The sequence below is a fragment of the Zeugodacus cucurbitae genome, chromosome 4 (genome assembly GCF_028554725.1).
Source record: "Zeugodacus cucurbitae isolate PBARC_wt_2022May chromosome 4, idZeuCucr1.2, whole genome shotgun sequence".
NCBI classification, from domain to species: Eukaryota; Metazoa; Arthropoda; class Insecta; order Diptera; family Tephritidae; genus Zeugodacus; species Zeugodacus cucurbitae.
Genome location: NC_071669.1, coordinates 21,018,731 through 21,039,182, shown reverse-complemented (window position 1 = coordinate 21,039,182; position 20,452 = coordinate 21,018,731). Strand labels below are relative to the sequence as shown.

Sequence of the window (20,452 nt, the reverse complement as noted above, 5' to 3'; positions counted from 1 at the left end):
ATAATCCAACTCACTTGGGTTTTCTTAGCAACCAGCCGAGATAAGATAAGAGAGCATTACTTGTTATCACTTGGTTATGATATATTTTAGTACAGATAGTAAAGTTTCTATATCTGTGAACGTAAATATTTACCGTAAATGGTAAAATATGTTCATAATATTCTTCGTACAAATGATGGTTCGGTTGTACAAGAAGTGTAACATTTAACTACGATTAAGATTGTCTTGACGAAAATATAACTTTTATTTCTGTTCGAAGTTATATTGCTCCAAAAGCTCAAAACAATATTTGTTGACATCGCAATGGACATCGAAGAAGAAATGGTTAGTGTCGTTCAGAGAATATTTAGAAACGGGACATATGTTGGGTATGTCGGTATCCAGTCCGGAAAATTAGGAGTTTATTCTGCTACAGTATCCAGTACGCAGTTGCGCTAGGGTATAGTCAATATTTGTGGGGTATTGTCTATACCCTAGGTGGGGACACCGTCCACGCTTATGCACCATAAAGTAGGACGGGAATGGTGAGGGACTTGTAGAGTTTTTAGTTTTTGTTCGTCGAGAGAGGACTTTACTTTTCAATTGCCTACTCAGTCCATAGTAGCACCTGTTGGCAAGAGTGATTCTGCGTTGGATTTCAAGGGTATACGAAATTATCTACAACTTCAAAGTTATGACTGTGACGTGGAAGCCAAGACGCGAATTGATGACAGGATATATTTCGCCTTGTCCTCGTTCACCACCAGACCCATTCACTTCGCTTCCCTAACCAGGCGAAAAAAAGCAGAAGTAATGGCGCGGGTGTTGCTTCCAATGATATCGATATCATCGGCGTACGCCCGTAGCTGTACACTCTTATAGAAAATTGTACCTTTTCTGTTTAGCTCTGCGGCTCGTACTATTTTTTTCAGCATCATCTTAAGGAAGTCACACGATAGCGAGTCACCTTGTCTGAAACCTCGTTTGTTATCGAACGGCTCGGAGAGGTCCTTCCCGATACTGACGGAGCTTTTGGTATTGCTCAACGTCAGCTTACAAAGCCGTATTAGTTTTGCGGGGATACCAAATTCGGACATCGCGGCATAAAGGCAGCTCCTTTTCGTGCTGTCGAAAGCAGCTTTAAAATCGACAAAGAGATGGTGTGTGTCCTCTTTTCACCGGTCTTCTCCAAGATTTGGCACATGGTGAATATCTGGTCAGTTGTTGATTTTCCAGGTCTAAAGCCACAGTGATAAGGTCCAATCAGTTTGTTGACGGTGGGCTTTAGTCTTTCACACAGTACGCTCAATACAACCTTATAGGCGATATTTAGGAGGCTTATCCCACGGTAATTGGCACATATTGTGGGATCTCCCTTTTTATGGATTGGGCAGAGTACCCAGAGACTCCAATCGTCGGGCATGCTTTCTTCCGACCAAAAAGAAGACCTTAATATAACAAAAAATGTATCTGGATTACCAATATATTTGATAGACGCTGACGTACTCACCTCTCACGCTCTTTTATACTTTCTGTGTTGTAGCTCTCAGACTATTTGGTCTCACTTGGTATATATTTGATCAATATCGTATACTTCCTTGGTTATAGCCATGACAAGTTAGTTAGATGACCTTCGTAACCCCGATTCGAGGTTAATTGGTAACGAATCTAATTAACCGTTAGTCGAGATTACCTTGCAAGGTAATTGCGCAAAACTTTATACGAGCCGAACTCAGCTCTCAAGTCAATTTAGTTAATTGTTGTTTAAGTGAAATTAACCGAGTTTACATTTGAAACGAACCGACAAAGGCGAATGAGATAAATGCGCCAGTTACTCAATATAGAATCAATAAATTAGCTGGAGAACTAGTGCAAAACGTAAACACACCCATACATACCAACGAACATATACTTTAAAGGTCTGTTTGTGTATCGCAAGTGTGTACAAAGTCCAACTACAACCGACGGAGGCACAAAAGAATTGCAAGAGTGGGGGTGGCAACGGGGGGCGTTCATACAAAGCGAAAACTTTGTCGAGTAGAATGCATAGAAAATGGGTGAATGGATAAATGGGAGTGCCGTTAGTATAATGCGAACATTTGAGAGATATGTATGTCAGTGCGCTAGTATTGCATAACGTTAATTGCATTTGCAACAGATACAACACCGAAGTTGCTTAACTATGAGCAACGGCAAATACAAAAACAACATCAATAGCAATAGCAACAATATCGACTATGGCATAGTGAACTCAAGTGCGCCATTAAATCCAAATATGAGCAGTATATTGACGATTTAGCGCATTGAAGCTACCGAAGCGTGCTGACACTCGTAGACTACTTGATATATTTGTGTGTAAGCGTACACATTAGACTGGTGCCCACGGTTCATTAAACAACGTTTCATGTAATGACGCCTTTGATTAGTAGGAAATCACTTCGATCCGAGGTTGGAACTGCTAAACTCTCTCCACTTGATACTGAATCGGTCAGAGTTGAAGATTGATTTAAATTTCGCATACCAGACTCAGACTGAAATAAACTTTATTTTTATTAGCAATAACCGTGTTCCTTTTGGGATTGTAAACACACGGAAACCTATCATACAGAAGTCAAAACCCGAGTAAAGAGACATGTAAGAAATTCTGAAAATAATGTAGATAAGAAAAGAAGAAGAAGCTCTGGAATTCAACAAATAAATCGTAATAATTGAATAGTCGGCATTATTCGGTTCGGTTAGTCGGTTTCTAATTTACTAAATTTCTTTCTCGATTTCGTTTATGAAGCCTCTGAGCTAATCATGATATAACGAATACCGGATAATTTGGAAAACAAGAAGTTTTTCTGAATCCTGAGAAGTATTATTAAAAGATTCTACTCAATCTTGACTTTTGAGTCAAAATTCTGTCTCCATCATTGAAAACATGATTAGACATAATAAGTGTTAGACCTTGCCGAACATATAGTTTTTTTAAGTTTAAGTGTTCAGCATCTGTCCACAATGTATTGAAGACTTAAAAGATTCTAAATAATGCTCTTGCCTTGTAAAGAACACTGGTTCGATTAAGAATTTTGGCCAAGTTAATTTATCTGACACAGTGATCTCTCAGAGTAAGTTTGTACTTTAACAGATAGGCATGTTTCCTTTGAGATTAGGTTGAAATAAAAAGGTTAGAGTAGTCTAGTTTAATTTCGGTAGGGTTACGTGCCATTGAGAAACAACGAAACCGCAACGATAGAGATAAAACTTACATAGAAACCTCCCGAGTGCAACATAAGCGAACTGTTTCCAACCCCAGTCACCACTCTGTGGTAACTATTACCAGTAGGCAACCTCGGGTAGTTGTTCGCCTGATTTTTGCCAACAACCTGATTGAGTTAAGTTAAGTTTAATGTGAATTATGATATATTATTCTAGTTTGGGTTACATTTATTTAGATCACTCTAATTGACATTATATTAGAATTGATATCCCACCTAAACCCTTTAGTAAGAAATGTCATACCCATTTTATAGCCTAGCCTTTCTGCTAACTACACTCCTCATTACTAAACTGTTAGACTTTTTCTAACAAAAAGGAGAACACCCTAGTATTTCTATATATGTCCATATACATATGTATCTTCAAAGCGCTCGCCATAAGTTATGGGCGACTATTAAAAATCGCCAAATAGATTATCGAGCGTCGACGGAAGTACACAAAGCGTTCGCAAGCAAAACATTTAAAGCTACTTACTTTGAAGTAATTTAATTTGCCACGATTTTATGTGATTCTCAATTAAGATATTGGCGCATGAGGATGTCACTACACAAACACTACGAACCGGTGCTTCTACGACTATAGTATCTAGTATATAGCTAGCGTTATTTCAAATGCGGCATTTACTATGGGACTATTGGACAAGTTTTTGTTGCCTCCATACACACGCTCGCGAGTGCGAATACATGAGTGTCTGTCGCTGTGTGTGTTGACTAATTGACACAGTGGCACTTCGCACAAGCTGCTCTAAGGCACTGAGTCATAGACACTATTTTTGCAATGCTTGCGAAACCCACGACGCCAGCAACGAGTCTTTAGCGGCGCATTCATTTCATTGTTTTAAAAGTTGATTTTAATTTTATTATTTTTCATTTCTATGCTTTATGCAACGTCAAGTGTTTGACGAGCTCGAAATACTTGTTGCGTTCTAAAAAGTTTATGGAAATAAAAAATATTTCTTCTTGGTAGTAGAAGTAATGCCAATAATTTACTGGTAATAAGTAATTTTTATTGTTATTGTTATTGTTGTGTGTAGGCGCCGCCACAAGCGCACTGCAACAGAAAATAATTTAAGAAATAAATCATTGCATTTACGCGTTGCAACTCAATCAACTTCATTATTTTACAACAAGCATTATTCCCCCCAAACGTCTCACAAACACTCGCGTGCAAATAAATTGTAGTTTTGTGGTAGATCGCTTGCCGATCGCAGAAGAGTTAAGCGCTCATATTAAAAAATTATTAAAAATCTAAAATGCTCACACTCTCTCCCTCTATTTTCTCTCTCTTTCCTTCTATCAATGCTCAATAACGCTCACCCACTCAATAAATTACACTCTCGGCACTTCCGTTCTCATTTGTGAGACGTCAGCGTTTCACAAACGTTCAACGTCAATGGCTTGTTGCTCTCCTAACGCCTTCTAACAATTAATGACGTTGCTACAAGCATAAATAATATATTTTTTTGCTTTTAACTGTTTTTGTGTGGGAGTTTTAACGTCTGTCTATTTCGCTATGATCTTGCTGTGGGCTGGTCGTGCGAAGGCACAACACTTGTGTGGGCATTGTATATTGTAGATTTATAATTTATAGTGTTAAACATATTTACATACATTAATGTTCAGTTGTTGTTGTGTTTTTTTAATAAAGTTTTTTATTTTGTGTTTTTTCGAAATATTTTTTTTATCTTTATTTTGTAGTATATTTCCTGGCCTCGTTTTGATTTTATCTAGCAATTTTTTAGATTTTTTTTTCATGGTATCTTTTTGCTCGCAATTTTTATTGTCTGTTTAGTTTTCTAATTTTTTTCACCACCCACATTATCTATGCTTTTATTATTTCTTAATTGCCAAAATTTTACCAAAGCTGCAAAGATTTTTATTTTACTTTCTGCTGATATTAACTTTTCCGAAATTTTGTTTATTTAAAAGTTTTATAACGTCATGTGCGCTGCCTCCAAACTTTTTCTTTAAAATAAAAGCAAATATAAAAATTTTCTACACTCGTGTGAGATCGGTTTAAAACGTCAGTGATCTTTATTTTTTAACGCAAAATTCTCACTTTTCTTTTTAAGGTTTCTCCAAGTTTTTTTATTCTCTCAAAGTATCACATATCTTCTCGAAGAGTCCAAAATATGAATGGTTGTAGTGATTCCATTTAAATTCGATCCAGATCTGTACTCGAGTTACAGGTTTTGAAATATTATCTGTACTCAGCAATCATTATTTTTATGAGAGATCACTTTGTTCTTCGGCAATTCGTTTGATTCTGCTCAAAATATCCTTGGACATGTCAAAGGACATGACTCAATAATAATTTAACATAAACTCTTCCCAATCATAAATGTTATAGAGTTCAATAACTTTTCGATTAAGACATGTTAAAATGTTTGAAAAACTATTTGAGCAACCAGTGAAAGCATCATTAAACTTCCTTTGTAAATAAAGTTGAAATCATTCTGAAAGGCTTTGGTAGGTCTGCTATTGTGTTCTGTATAAAAACATTATTAACTTGCCAGGTTCAGTACTCCTTCAAACTCTATTGGAGAGTTTCACAAGTGAATATCATATTATGGAACAATCGATTCAATTAGTTTCTATAGGTCATACCGATTTTGTGATCTCATCTTATCAGAAGTATAAAATTTGGTTGTGGTAACTGATAAAATAGCAATCAGCTGATGAAACTTACAAACTTCTTATGGTAAAGCAAAACAACTGTTCGTTAATCGAGTAGCCGGCTGTGCGAAAGACAAAAACTGATTTCTTAATTATAATCTTAATGTATTAAATTAATTGCGAAAAGGCTATAAGATTAGCTTATCCCTATATCGAGCAATTAATTGTGGGTATTATTATCCAAGTTATTCCAAAATGATAATATCATAATAGATAGACTCAGAGCATAGAAATGCATTGAAAATGGTCCTAGATTAAATTTAATAATTAAACTAATCGTTTAAAGCACGATCGAACTAAATTTAGATTTCTATAAAACCCTACATGATACCAAGAAAGTCCCAGATGTGTTATTTATATTTTATCAAATTTAATTAAGAAAAAAATCACAGTGTAAACCTAAGCGAAGGAACTGTATTTAAATTAAGTTGACTTTTTATCGCTTTCATGAAATTTATTCAGAGAATTGTACACTTATTAAATTAGTTTGTCGTTACCACATATACTCTAACTGTTTTTATTACACAACTGTCACGAAGGGTACTGACTATCACGAATAATTTTAAATACATTTTTAAACACTTTTTCAATTAGAAATAATAAATAATTCCACAAAAACGGTAGATGATGACGTCATTCATATATAGGGTGGGACAATAGATTTTCTGTTTCAGCTTCAGTTTTTGTTTCAGTTTCAGTTTCAGTTGCTAAGCTTTTTATAAAAATTATTGAGCATCTGCACTCAAAATTAATGAAAAATCGTCAATAATTTTTTGCAAAATGCGAAAATTTACCGCAATTTTGTTTACACACATTTTCCACTGTTTACATTCCTTTCTTTATTTGCATGTCATTCATTTCCTCTCGTTTTGCACATTTCATGCGTAAATTTGAAATGTAAACAAAAGTTCAAACAACGCGTATCAAGCCGCACAGAAAAGCTATGAATTCGCAAACGGCTATTTTGTATAAAGTACACACACACCTACACGCACTAATAAATACATATGAACACCTACATAAAAGTGCTGTAAATTAATGCAAACAAATATCGGTAGATATGTTTATGAAAACTACGTGATCCGTTCGCCATTTTTTTGTTGCTGCCGGCAACTGGGCAACTGGTAATAGCTTAAAAATAGCATCGAGTGTAAGCGCGAATTTCACTAGTTTACTTTATTCAATGCGACGATCTTATGAATGAGAGTGTGTATGTGTGCATAATTTATAGACACCGCAATTTATTTTACTTTTATTTCAATTTGTTTATTTTCCTTGTTGTTGTCGTTATTTAAGTCAATGAGACGCGCATAAATCATATAAAATTGTGAGTTACAATTTAAATTTAATATAATTAATTGAAATTGCGCTTACAATGTAAATGAGTTGCATTATAAATAAATTTAAATTAAATAAGAAAAATGTTAAATTAAATTAAAATAAAATTAAATCAAATTGAATTAAATTAAATTAAATTAAATTAAGTTAAATTAAATTAAATTAAATTAAATCAAATTAAATTAAATTAAGTTAAATTAAATTAAATTAAATTAAATTAAATTACATTAAATTAAAATAAATTAAATTAAATTAAATTGAATTAAATTAAATTAAATTAAATTAATTAAATTAAATTAAATTAAGTTAAATTAAATTAAATTTAATTTAATTAAATCAAAGTAAATTAAAATAAATTAAATTAAATTAAATTAAATTAAATTAAATTAAAATAAAATAAAATAAAATAAAATAAAATAAAATAAAATAAATTAAATTAAATTAAATTAAATTAAATTAAATTAAATTAAATTAAAATTAAAATTAAATTAAATTAAGTTAAATTGAATTAAATTAAATTGAATTAAATTAAATTAAATTAAATTAAATTAAATTAAGTTAAATTAAATTAAATTACATTAAATTAAAATAAATTAAATTAAATTAAATTAAATTAAAATAAAATAAAATAAAATAAAATAAAATAAAATAAAATAAATTAAATTAAATTAAAATTAAATTAAGTTAAATTAAATTAAACTAAATTAAATTAAACTAAATTAAATTAAATTAAATTACATTAAATTAAAATAAAAGAAAATAAATTAAATTAAATTTCATTAAATTAAAATAAAATAAAATAAATTAAAATTAATTTTAATTAAATTAAATTAAATTAAACTAAATTAAATTAAATCAAATAAAGTAAGAAGGAATTTTATTAACAATTTTAAAAGTAAAATTTGCAAAAAGTATTTTCAGTTAATAACTTTATTATAAATGGGTTTCTTTGGACTCCATTTTCCCCGCCAAATTGGGTAAGGCCTTCCAGCAGGGTTTTTTTAATATTTTCCAGTACATATCTTATTTTAGGGTTTGGCTTATAAATTATTTTATTTTTGGCAAAGATAATCTATTTTCAGCAGAAATCATCAAGATATCTCTTGATATCGCCGCAAAAAGTTCGCCTCTTTCTTTGAGAAAAAAAAGTATAAAACGGCTATTACACAGCCAGATTAATTTAATACATTAAGATTATAATTGAGAAATCAGTTTTTGACTTTTGCACAGTTGGCTACTCAATTAACGATCATCAACGGACATTTTTGTCTTTGCTCTTGGCAAGTTTCGTCAGCTGATTGCTATCTTATCAATAATCACAGCCAAATTTGTAGCGTAGACAACAACCCGCAGAGTTTCATTCCAGTTTCAACTCGATTTGTATTCGATTATAAATTAATGTAATAAAATAAGATCTCTCTTTTGTATGATAAATCTAAATCAGCGCTTTAATCGAGCAAGGCCTGTTAATTGATGAATTAACTCTTGTGCGAAAAGGCTGCACTACAGGATTATAAAATATTAAAAAGTTTGTATCATTTGGTAATTTTTGTAAGACTTAGAGCTGTTCTTTATACATGTTGCACCCTGTATTTTTGGTTAAAAAAAATTGGAAACAATAATTTAATTTTATAATAAATAAATGACCTGAAAACGATTATTAATCTATATTTCTTAAAAATATTACTAAATAAAATTAAAAAACTGAAAAAATATTTAAATAACATGATAATAAAAAAATAAAATCTGCTTAATATTAAATCAATTAAGACATAAGCATTAAGTCATAAATCAATAAAAGAAAAATAAACCAGAATAAAATATAATACGAAAATACAAAATATTCTCACCTTCAAAAGCAAAAATTACGAAATTACACGAATCAAGGAAAATTGTTAAAAAATTACACGAATGCACTCACAACTCAACAGCAGCTCCCATACAGATGAGTGAGTGGGTGCGCTATGGAATTTTATGGTGGACGACACGAATATTTTTCGACTCACCTTGACCGTATAATAATAATTTGGCAGCTGCAACTGTCAACACGCCAAGGAAATAAAAACAAAAATCAAGAGTGACAAAAAGTGGCGCAGCGTGTGGACCGGCAGACAGACAGACAGACAGGCGAACATGTATGAATAAAATACGAAGAAAAGTGCTATTTAATAACTGTAAAGAAATTGAAATTGTCAAAATGTCGCATGCCAAGTGGAAAGTAAATATGTGTACATATGTATGTATGGGTGTGTGTGTATGTATGTAAATGTAATATAGCTAAGTGGACAGCAGCACAGCAAGTGAGCAAGAGATCACTTAAAAATAAAAGTGATTCCAAGGCGTCTTTTTTACAAAAAAAAAAAACATAAAAATATAAAAAAAAAGCAAAAACAATTAGTATTATGAAATTTGAGGTTAGAGTAAAATGTTTAAATGAAATATTTATATACACATAAAATACAACACTGCGTCGTTTTCCATGTACGAGTATAAAATACAAGCACTTGTGTGTGAAGCAAGTAGAAATTGCACAATTGCAAGTGTGAAGCGTTCGTGGAAAAAGCGAAATTAATTTTCTTTATACCCCATACTTCATAGTCATTTTTTAAATACAAATACAAAAAAAAATTAAAAAAAAGTTTGTGGCTGTGTGTGTTGGCTTGCTTTTCAAATCATGTCAAAATTAATGAGACCGCAAGCAACGCGTTGACCACTTGAAAATCGCAAAAATATTGAATGTTGAAAATAAACAAAGAAAATTCAACAAATGGTGGAGAAAAAAATATACAGAAATGAATTTATGCGAGGAGAGTGAATAAAATGGAAAGCAGCTGCCCTCAGGCACTAATGGGTTGAATAGACTTTGAATGGTGATAGCACTTTGCTGTACTCGGCGGAGGGGGAACGCAATTATGGCACTTGAGTAGAGATATGTTGTGGTATACATTAGGGTGGTGCTGAAAAGTTTGAAATTTGAAAATTGAAAATATTTTATCGTTTGATCGAATAATAGGGGGCACTTATTGCACTTGAGAGATGTGCTATAGTATTTACATACATTAGGGTGGTGTCATATGTCGAAAGAAAAGTTTTCATTACATTTCCGAAGCCTCAAAGCTTACATTATTGCTATTTTAAGCGATAAAATAGATTATGTATATGGACGGATATATCGATTGATGAAAACTAAAGTGTGTACATGTGGTGTGGATTTTCAGAGATAAACAGATCAGAATTTAATATTTGTAAGAAACACCCTAATATTAAAAACTTGTTTAAATTTTATTTTTAAAGCAATAGTATGACATACTTATAGAAGTGGAATTTCAGAAAAAAATTAACAACCCTAATGTTTAAAACGTAATAAAATTGAATTTTGAAATTATGATTATAACAAACATATTTATGTATGTACATACGTGTTTTAAAAGAAAAATAATAATATTTTAGAACTACCCTAATGTTTAAAAAGTAATTAAAGTTAATTTTTGAGTTCATATTTATGTATATACATACTAATTATATGTGGAGTGGTGTTTAGATAAAAATTTAATTTTCCAATTTTTAAGAACCACCCTAATTAGAAAATCTAATTTCATTGTATTCCTTAACAAAAACAGAAATGACTTGCGATCAAAACGGATGTAAACGCATAAATATTGGTATAATGGCTATGTTGTTGTTGTATTACACATTAATCTGATTACTTCGTGTGATTTCAATTACTTTCGTGTTCTGAGTAGCTCATTTGTTTGAAATTACACCGATTCCAGGAAAATTGTGCACTGCAATATTTTACATTTCATAAGTAGAAATATGCTCATAAATATTTATGTCTCAATGATTTGACTCTGTGGGTGTGTGTGTGTTGATATCGAATAACCGCATATTTTTACGGCGCGCTAGACGAAGGCGTCTGTCGGCTGTGGCCTACTATTTTCCAAAACATTTGCATTTATACACATATTTGTATGTACAAATGTGTGCCTATTCATATACATATGTTATATGTGTACCATTTGCCATGGATATTACTATAAGTGCAACGCGAATTTATAGTGAGGCTTTACAGACACTCTTTGGAGTGGATCTCTTGTTCTTTAGTTATATGTATATTTGTGCAAATTCATATAGAAGCAAAAATAAATATGAAAGACTACCACTCAAAGCATTTTGAAAAGCGTATAGAAGTACAGTCTTTGTATTTAGCACAATTCTTTGTTTATGCATATTTCGCATTAGTCATAAAACAGCCATTAATTGGATCAAAAGTTTTGAAAAAAAAAAATAATAATAAAGAGGTTAATTTTTATTAGCAATATGCATAGGCAAATATTTGTTTATGACTTGTAATATTGCAACAGCTACAAGTGGATTTTGGAAGCTGATATAGGCTATAGGTGGAAAATGTGCATTCCTGGCAAAAATAATTTGTAATAAGGAAATTCCGTTAAATTGTTTATTAATCGACAATTTCAAAAGAGGAAAATCGAAAAAATAAAAGGTCTCATTCGTGAAAAATAAGGTTATACTGGTTCATCAAAATCTAAAAAATCAAAGTTAAAACTTCCCAGCTCTTTCTTTATCCTAAGATATTAAATATCTGAAACACCCCCCACTGAGTATCCTCTCTTCACGAAATTTAGTATTTGTTCTGGCGCGCCAACCTCATTGAATTCGTCAAATCGTATGTATTCGAAGCAAAGTTATAGACACTGATTTTAGTATTGTTGCCGAAATGATATCACTAATTCACGTTCAAATGTTTCATACGCCAATTGGCACTTTTGAAACCCCATCAGAAGATGCTGAGGTCGTTCATTCCATTTCATATTAGGTGATATTGGTCGTTGTCAACGCATGAAGGTCCATAAAATTTTAGCTAAATCCTCCATTTCTCCTTCTTCTACCATTCTTATTATTCATTTCTGATAAATAAACCGGATGTTCTTAAAATATCTTGAAATATTTCCATATTCGATAAAAAATCATTCTACTTCTTCTTGATCTTTGACCTAACAGCTGAATACACCATAGCGTATAAGTAATTTCTTCAATGTAATTTTTATAGGTGTGAGTGTAGAACCTAACAATGTCTTTATAAATTTTGAAATTTTATCAGCTAAAAATTTCGGATTGTACATGATTTTGACTGTGTTTCGAATTTTCGTTTCTTGTAACTATGCCTAAAGGTATTTTCTTGGAAAATATTCCTCAAAGAATGCATAAATTCAAAAAACCAATGTGACTTACTTGACAAAAGTCTTCAACAATCTCACAAACTAACTGTCTTGTTAGTATTTTTGTATTAAAATAATATAGAACCTAAAGTGTGATTTCAAAGTACCAAAAAATAATTATTGAATATTCGAAATTAATATTTCGAAAATGATCAAAAACGGTTTAAATATTTGTATTTAATCCAAAACAGAAATATGAAGATTTGCAGAATTTTACTCAAAGTAAAAGGAAGTCCCTGCAAAACTAATACGGCTATGTAAGCTGACGTTGAGCAACACCAAAAGCTCCGTCAGGATCGAGAAGGACCTCTCCGAGCCGTTCGATACCAAACGAGGCTTCAGACAGGGTGACTCACTATCGTGCGACTTCTTCAATCTATTGCTGGAAAAAATAATACGAGCTGCAGAACTAAATAGAGAGGGTACAATCTTCTACAAGAGTGTACAGCTCCTGGCGTATGCCGATGATATTGATATCATAGGAAGCAACAACCGCGCCGTTTGTTCTGCGTTTTCCAGACTAGATAAAGAAGCGAAGCGTATGGGTCTGGTGGTGAATGAGGACAAGACGAAATATCTCCTGTCATCAAACAAACAGTCAGCGCACTCGCGTCTTGGCTCCCACGTCACTGTTGACAGTCATAACTTTGAAGTTGTAGATAATTTCGTTTATCTGGGAACCAGCATTAACAACACCAACAATGTCAGCCTTGAAATCCAACGCAGAATCACTCTTGCCAACAGGTGCTACTTTGGACTGAGTAGGCAATTGAAAAGTAAAGTCCTCTCTCGACGAACCAAAATCAAACTCTATAAGTCGCTCATTATTCCCGTCCTGATGTATGGCGCTGAAGCGTGGACGATGACAACATCCGATGAGACGACTCTTGGGGTTTTCGAGAGAAAGGTTTTGCGCAAAATTTATGGTCCTCTAAACATTGGCAACGGCGAATACCGCAGACGATGGAACGATGAGCTGTACGATTTATACGACGACATTGACATAGTTCAGCGAATAAAAAGACAGCGGCTACGCTGGCTAGGTCATGTTGTACGGATGGAAGAAAACACTCCAGCTCTGAAAGTATTCGATGCAGTACCCGCTGGAGGAAGCCGCGGAAGAGGACCTGGCTTCACTTGGTGTTTCCAGTTGGCGCCAAAAAGCAAAAAGGAGGAATGAGTGGCGCGCTCTGGTGGATTCGGCTATAATCGCTTAAAGCGGTTCCTACGCCAAATATATATATATATAAAAGGAAGTCAGCATTTAAAACCAAAAATCTTCCGAAAAAGTAAAATATTTAAAAGTATATGCTTGAATCAGTGATAGGATTTTTATAAAATCGTAGTATATGTCGAAATAGTCAGACAAAAATGTTTATAACCAAAGTATTCTGACTGAAGATGAAGTCCTCCTTAGATACAGCTTGGAGGATAGAATGAGCCGAAAATTTTATACACCATTAAACTAAGAGGAAAATGTAGAATATATCCATATTTTGGATTTTTTAGTAACTAAGTCTTTAGTTTAAATATGTATATTTGCTTAGAAACAAAAATTTCGAAACGAAGTATTTCGGAATTGGAGACTAACTTCGAAAATCGGAGAATGCATTTTCATAACTTATGAATGTATATCTTAGTCTTTCGGTAGTTTGGTTCATTACCCACCCAAGTGTTGTGCAGTGTTATTAATGAGGTATTTATATTATCATTCTGAGTCTGATTTCCGACCATAGTCTAACGATCAATACATATATTGTAGGACAATCTATACTAATATTATAAAGCTGAAGAGTTTGTTTGTTTGTTTGTTTGAACGCGCTAATCTCCGAAACTACTGGTTCGAATTGAATAATTCTTTTTGTGTTGGATAGTCCATTTATCGAGGAAGGCTATAGGCTATATAGTATCACGACCAATAGGAGCGAAGAAACGGTGGTAAATGTGCAAAAACGTGATTTTGGCAACAATTCGATCTCAAAATGGCATTACGTTGGCTCTCGCATCTACTGGAAAGCAGCAACGCTACTTGAAGTTGGAAGAACGGCACATACGACACTGTAGCTTCAGTTAAACATGCAAATCTATGAAACATATATGAGATGAGCGGAATTTTCTAGAAGCACTTGACAGAACAATGAAAGATCTGTGGAATAATAATCATCGCTTTGGTGGCGTAATGATACTGTTATTGACAAACACATTCCGTTATTTCGAAATCAACAGCGGCGGAGGAATTGAACGCATGTTTCAAGTCATCGTACTTGTGGCGGCACGCGAAAACCATATGATTAACCATGAATATGCGTGTGTTCCTGCAACAGGATAGCACCGCAGAAGATCTGCAAAGAACTGGGCAAATTCCGGTTAATACTTCTAATGGTTTGATATCAATCCGAACATTAGCCAAATTTATCGTAACTACGATTGGTTGAGTGCACGCAGATTTTTAACTGTCAAAAATACCGATGTCGATGACTTAATCTATACGACTTAAAGTCAACTTCCGGGATATTTGTGTTCATACACATCGATCGACCATGTTGAAAATGAAGACGAAGCTGTGAATTATCCAGTGAAATTTCTAAATTCTTTGTCATTATAATGATTTGTCATTTATTATGCTTCGCAATCTTCAAGCAGCTATCGAATAATGTAATAGTTGCAAGAATTTTAAAAGGGACTTACAAGGGGGCAGAATTCTTGATTCTACGAATTTCTTTGAGTTCCAACGATTTGCCATTTCAGTTCAAAGGTATTCAGTTTCCAATGAGACTTGCATTTGGGATGACAATCAACAGGTCTCAAAGACAGTCGCTGGAGGTGTGTAGCATAAATTTCATTCATGAGTTGAAAACCCATCTTCTCTGTACATTTACGCACCGGAACAGAAAACAAAAAATGTTGTTTATTAAGCTGAGTTACATTGAAAAAATATTTAGAAAAATCGCAAATAAATGTTTTCCAACACTATACAAATTCAACTTTGTTTTCAAAACAAATAATTTCGCGCAGTGCAACGACTGCGGAATCAGCTAGTGTTATATAAAAATCTTTGACTTGTGGGAAAAATAGATTTGAACTTTCTGTAATGGTTTAAAACATTTTCGAAGTATGTTTGAGAAACTCTGTTGTCCTTATATATATATATATTTGGCGTAGGAACCGCTTTAAGCGATTATAGCCGAAAAGCTGTTGTCCTTGGTAGGATATAATCCGTTCGTTCCGGTTACGAGAAGCTGAAATTAACGAAACAGTGAAAAACAAAGTCGGTTGATAATCATGGTTAACAGCTCTTATTATTTATAAAACAGTTTAGAACTTGACAGCTGTTTTCATTGTAAAAAAGTTCTCGAGTTCATTCTACTAAGTAAAAGCTCATCATGTACATACATATGTATTATATTGCGTTTTCCAGTAATTTCTCTATCATATACAATTACTTATTATGAGACTATAGATGTTTATACGCACATGCATATAATCTCAACTCTACTCTCACCCCAGCAAAATATTCTTATATGCCTGCTAACATGTTTTTAGAATCTAGATTATTCCATACATCAAGTGAATTAAAATTAGAAATGTATGTAAGAAGAAGCTAAAGAAAGCTAACAAAGCAAGGACGAATGCAAAAGCAAGAGGAACACAAAAAATTCATTGATAAGATTATTTGCGCATACACTCAGAGAAATATTATATACTACTATATTCATATGAATATATGTACTATATGTAATTAGTCTATGACAACAAAAAAAACAACTAATGCTCTATGTAAAAGATAAGGTTTCAACAATTCAAAATTATTAAATAAAATTGTACTCCAAATATCACTGACAACAACACAAAAGACAGACAAAAAGAATAAGTGATCAGGCAAAGTAAAATGATAATTTCTGAAATTATACAATAATAATTACGTGCAGAGATATTTACTTATATAAATGCATGTCCAAGCGGCCTCTTATTATTTAAGAAAATTATTTTTTTGTCATTTCCCACCACGACTTATGCACAATTTTTGCGTAATTATTATGGAAATCCTCTTTACTCAGCAAGAAAAGTCGAAAAAATAAGAAAAACAGAATGCAAAAACAAACAACTCATGCAAAGTCATGTGCTAATGGATAAAGAAAAGTAAAAGATTTGTTTTTGCAAAAGAAAAATTAAAAAGAAAATTCTTGCAAAGAAAAATCAATAGAGCCCCCCAGCAATGAGTGTCTACGCCTTGACTTCGAGAAGAGCGTAGAAGTTACGCAGAACATCGAGAAAAGTTATGAAAACCCACACACACACATATGTACATACGCCAACGCGCACAACCAATCAAACCCAATACAAATTGAGAGTGGCCGCACTCAAACCCACTGTCAAGCATGCTTGAATATGTGTGTGATTGTGTGTTTGTGTTATTATATAGTACATGCATGTTAACCAGTGCGAATAAGCGAGGGCGTCGCTATAAAAGCACTGCCAATTGGTGACAGCGCAAACAGTTGAAATTGAAACGCGAACGTGTGCAGAGCACAGAGCACTTTGCGAAAAGAAAGATAAACGAGTAGAAAAATAAGAAAATATTTATTAAAATAAAAAAGTGCACAAAAACAAAGCAAAAATTGTAATTAAGCAAGCAGTATTATAATATATAATTTATTTTAAGTGAATTTAATTAAATCAAACTAGAGACTCTCGGAAATTATAAAAAGAGACAACACAAACAACACAGCAGAACAACAAGTGTGCAAGTAATTATATTTATATAAATTATATACTAAATATAATTTAAAAAAAAATCTGAAAATAAATAGTGCAATTTTAGTGACTTTATTTGAGCATAAGTTGAAATTTAATAGCAATAACAACAAATAAATTAACAGCTGCGCATTAAATGGACATTTTTGGTATTTAACACAAAATTTCTATACAAAGCAAGCGGCGAAATGGCTACAAAGGAAAACTTAAACTGCCAAAAAAGTCAAGTTGAAAGCTGCTTTTTGTGCTAACCAAATTTGGGTGCGAAGATTTATATACATTTGTTAATATGTATATAAATTTATAAATTCATATATAGTGTGATATTTTGGAAGCAACTGGAGCTTTCCAGAATTATTGAATTGTTCGTATAGAAAATACGAAATTTTTACAAAAAAGTTAAAATGGTTTAAAATAAAAATTTATGTGAAATTTGTGTTTTTCATATACTATACACTGGTTTATATTCTCAAAAAATAAAAAATAATAAATAATAAATAATAATAATGAATATTTCAAAAATGAATACAATTTTTTACAAAATCAAAAGTTTTTTTTTTATATAGATTTATGTACAATAATTTTCATAATTTTTTTACAAAATCAAAAGTGGTATAAAATAAAAAATAATTTGCTCAGTAAATTTAAAGTTACATTTTTATTAACTTTTTTATTTATTTATTTTTTATTAATTTTTTTATTAAAATATTTTTTAATAAAATTTTTTTAATTTCTCTTTTTCTTTAATTTTTCTTAATCTTATAGATTTATGTACAAATGTATATAAATTGATATTTGTATATTGTGATATTTTGGAAGCAACTTTTTTCATTTTCATTTATTTTTTGTTCAATATTTTTAAAATTTTTATTTAATATTAATTTATTTACTTTTCATTGAAAATTTTTTTTTAATTTTGCTCATTCAACAAATTGTTCTCCATGAATCATGCCTTAAAAAAAGTTGTTGATAAGTGTTTTGTGTTTTTTCTGTGTTTTTCTGCTAACTTACATATTCGCCATCTGCCAATTTTTGTTTTAAATTTATTTTCAGTCTGATTACAAAATTCTTTGGCACGTTGAAAACTTAAAATTAGCATTTTACTAAATTTAATTGTGTGAATTTGCGAAAAAAAGAAAGAAATCATTTGAAATGGCTTGTGCAGAACATTGTTTACATGGCAGCTACATTTATAGTTATTAAAGAGATAAAATAGAGAAAAATATATATTTTTTATATAAATTTAAGTAGACAGTTCACTTGAAACATATTTTTCTAATTATTTTCAGAGTGATTTTCTTCTGCTTTTTTATTTTAATTTTTTCGCTGTTTTAAATTTTATTCAATATATTTTTATAAATTAAGTGTGACCTCAGGTCTCAATGTTTTCTTTTTAGATTAACAGTGGGCAGCAATTTAGCTGTGTTCTATGTTATTAGGAAGAAAACATTCACTTTGCTATTAATTCATATTGGAAACACAAAGTGAAGAAGAACATTGTAAGGTTAACTGTTATTGTTCTGAATTAAGAGCTTTTAAAATACATATCTATAGGGTCTGGAATCATAAAAAGAAACATTTCACCTTCTTACTTCAACTTCTGTGACTTGAAAAAGTTTTCTATTTTAAATTTTATATAGAATCTGATGAGGGACTATTATAGTCAGTATTAAGTCATTTATTTTATTTTATTTTATTTTATTTTATTTTATACTTACTTACTTTTATTATTATTATTTATAATTTATTTATACATTTTAATTTTTTATTTTATTAATTTTTATTGTTCCCAAACAATAATCTAATTTGTATGCAACTCGCCTTTATGAACCCATTAAAGCAATTGTACACAGATTCAGCCACCATAAAACGGCTAATTGTATGGCTTTTTAGCAATATCAATGAGTTGTGCGCTATAGAATAAATTTTTATATTTCTTAAATAAGCATTATGTGCACGAAATTTAAATACCAAAAAAAAATGGCTTTACTTCCCAAACGATTACTATAAAACCCACACTAAATAAATCAAAACCGCTACAATTGCGCTTTAAAAATTCGCAAAAATTCAGCGAAGAATTGCGTAAACAGAAAAAAAATTTACAAAAAATAAACCAAAAATGAGAAAAAAATTGCTTTGTAGTCAATGGTAAAATTTTGAAATCGGATGTCCCTCTGAAATTCCGGCACTTCAACAGCGTAATATGTGCAAATATCCAAAGCTGCCAATGACGTCATGCCGGTAGTGGCGTCGTGTATCGGTTATGCATGCCGGTCTCGCGCTGTCCCAACACTTTATGTGTCGATTACGGCTTGGACGAACAAGTACAAAAGTCGAATTTGCAGACCAAATATACATACATACATAAGCTCCAGCATTAATACAGTTCTCTAGCTTGTTGTTGTTGTTTTGGGTTTCTTTGCACTCAACAGCCTTTTACTACCTTGACAAGTCTTAAATTACTCTCTACTGATTTATTTTCTGTTATTTTGCGGCTGCCAAATGACGTCACTTCTTACTGATTTCAATATTTACTATATTTTAAATGAAGAAAAAATATTGTTGTTGTTGTTTTTGCGCTGAATTATGATGACTTATGGTGTACAAGTACTTGTTCGTTTGCGCAGTGTAATTTAAGTCGTTAATATTTGACATACGGGTAAACACTTCAATATACGCTGTGTTGTTGTTGTTTTTACAACAACATATGTACAACTGATATTTTTCTGTTTGTATATCTATTTAGCGTGTTGTTAGCGAATTTTTTATTAACTCAAATTACTTTTTCCTTTTTTTTTTTGTTATTTGGCGTTGACTCATCTGACTCATTTCGTATTTGTGTGACGGTGTCGTTATTATTATTATGATTGACACTGTCGTGTATTTGCTTGTTTTGATTTTTTTTGTTCACATGAAATTGTTTTCTTTGTTGTTTAATCTATTTATGTGTGTACAATAAAGCAAATTGAAGGTGGAACTCTGATACAATAAGAAAAAATTAAAAAATTAAAAAAAAAAATAAAATATTTTTTGTTGTTTGTCAAAATTAAACAGTTGATAAATTGCACTCTTCACTGCACAAACATCATGAAAATACATTAAATATATACATATGTATATTTGTTTTTTTTTTTTAATTTTAGTCAACCTACTACGCGTGACTTAATTGTCGTAGACAATTTGTTGAACTCGTTGGACCATACA

The 20,452-nt window shown here is 31.6% G+C and overlaps 1 protein-coding gene across 5 annotated transcripts in view; it reads left to right on the top strand.

Moving 5' to 3' along the window:
* The window catches only part of LOC105217254 (BAG domain-containing protein Samui), a 32,956-nt gene that overhangs the window by 9,328 nt on the left and 3,176 nt on the right, over positions 1–20,452 (top strand). The window contains exon 1 of one of the 5 annotated variants that reach the window (XM_011192206.3): positions 16,981–17,241. The exons of 3 other annotated variants lie outside the window; for them this stretch is intronic. The gene's annotated coding sequence lies outside the window, so the exon portion shown is untranslated. Of the gene's footprint in view, positions 1–16,980; positions 17,242–20,452 lie in introns of those variants that run through there. One more of the 5 variants, XM_054228559.1, reaches the window with a different exon arrangement.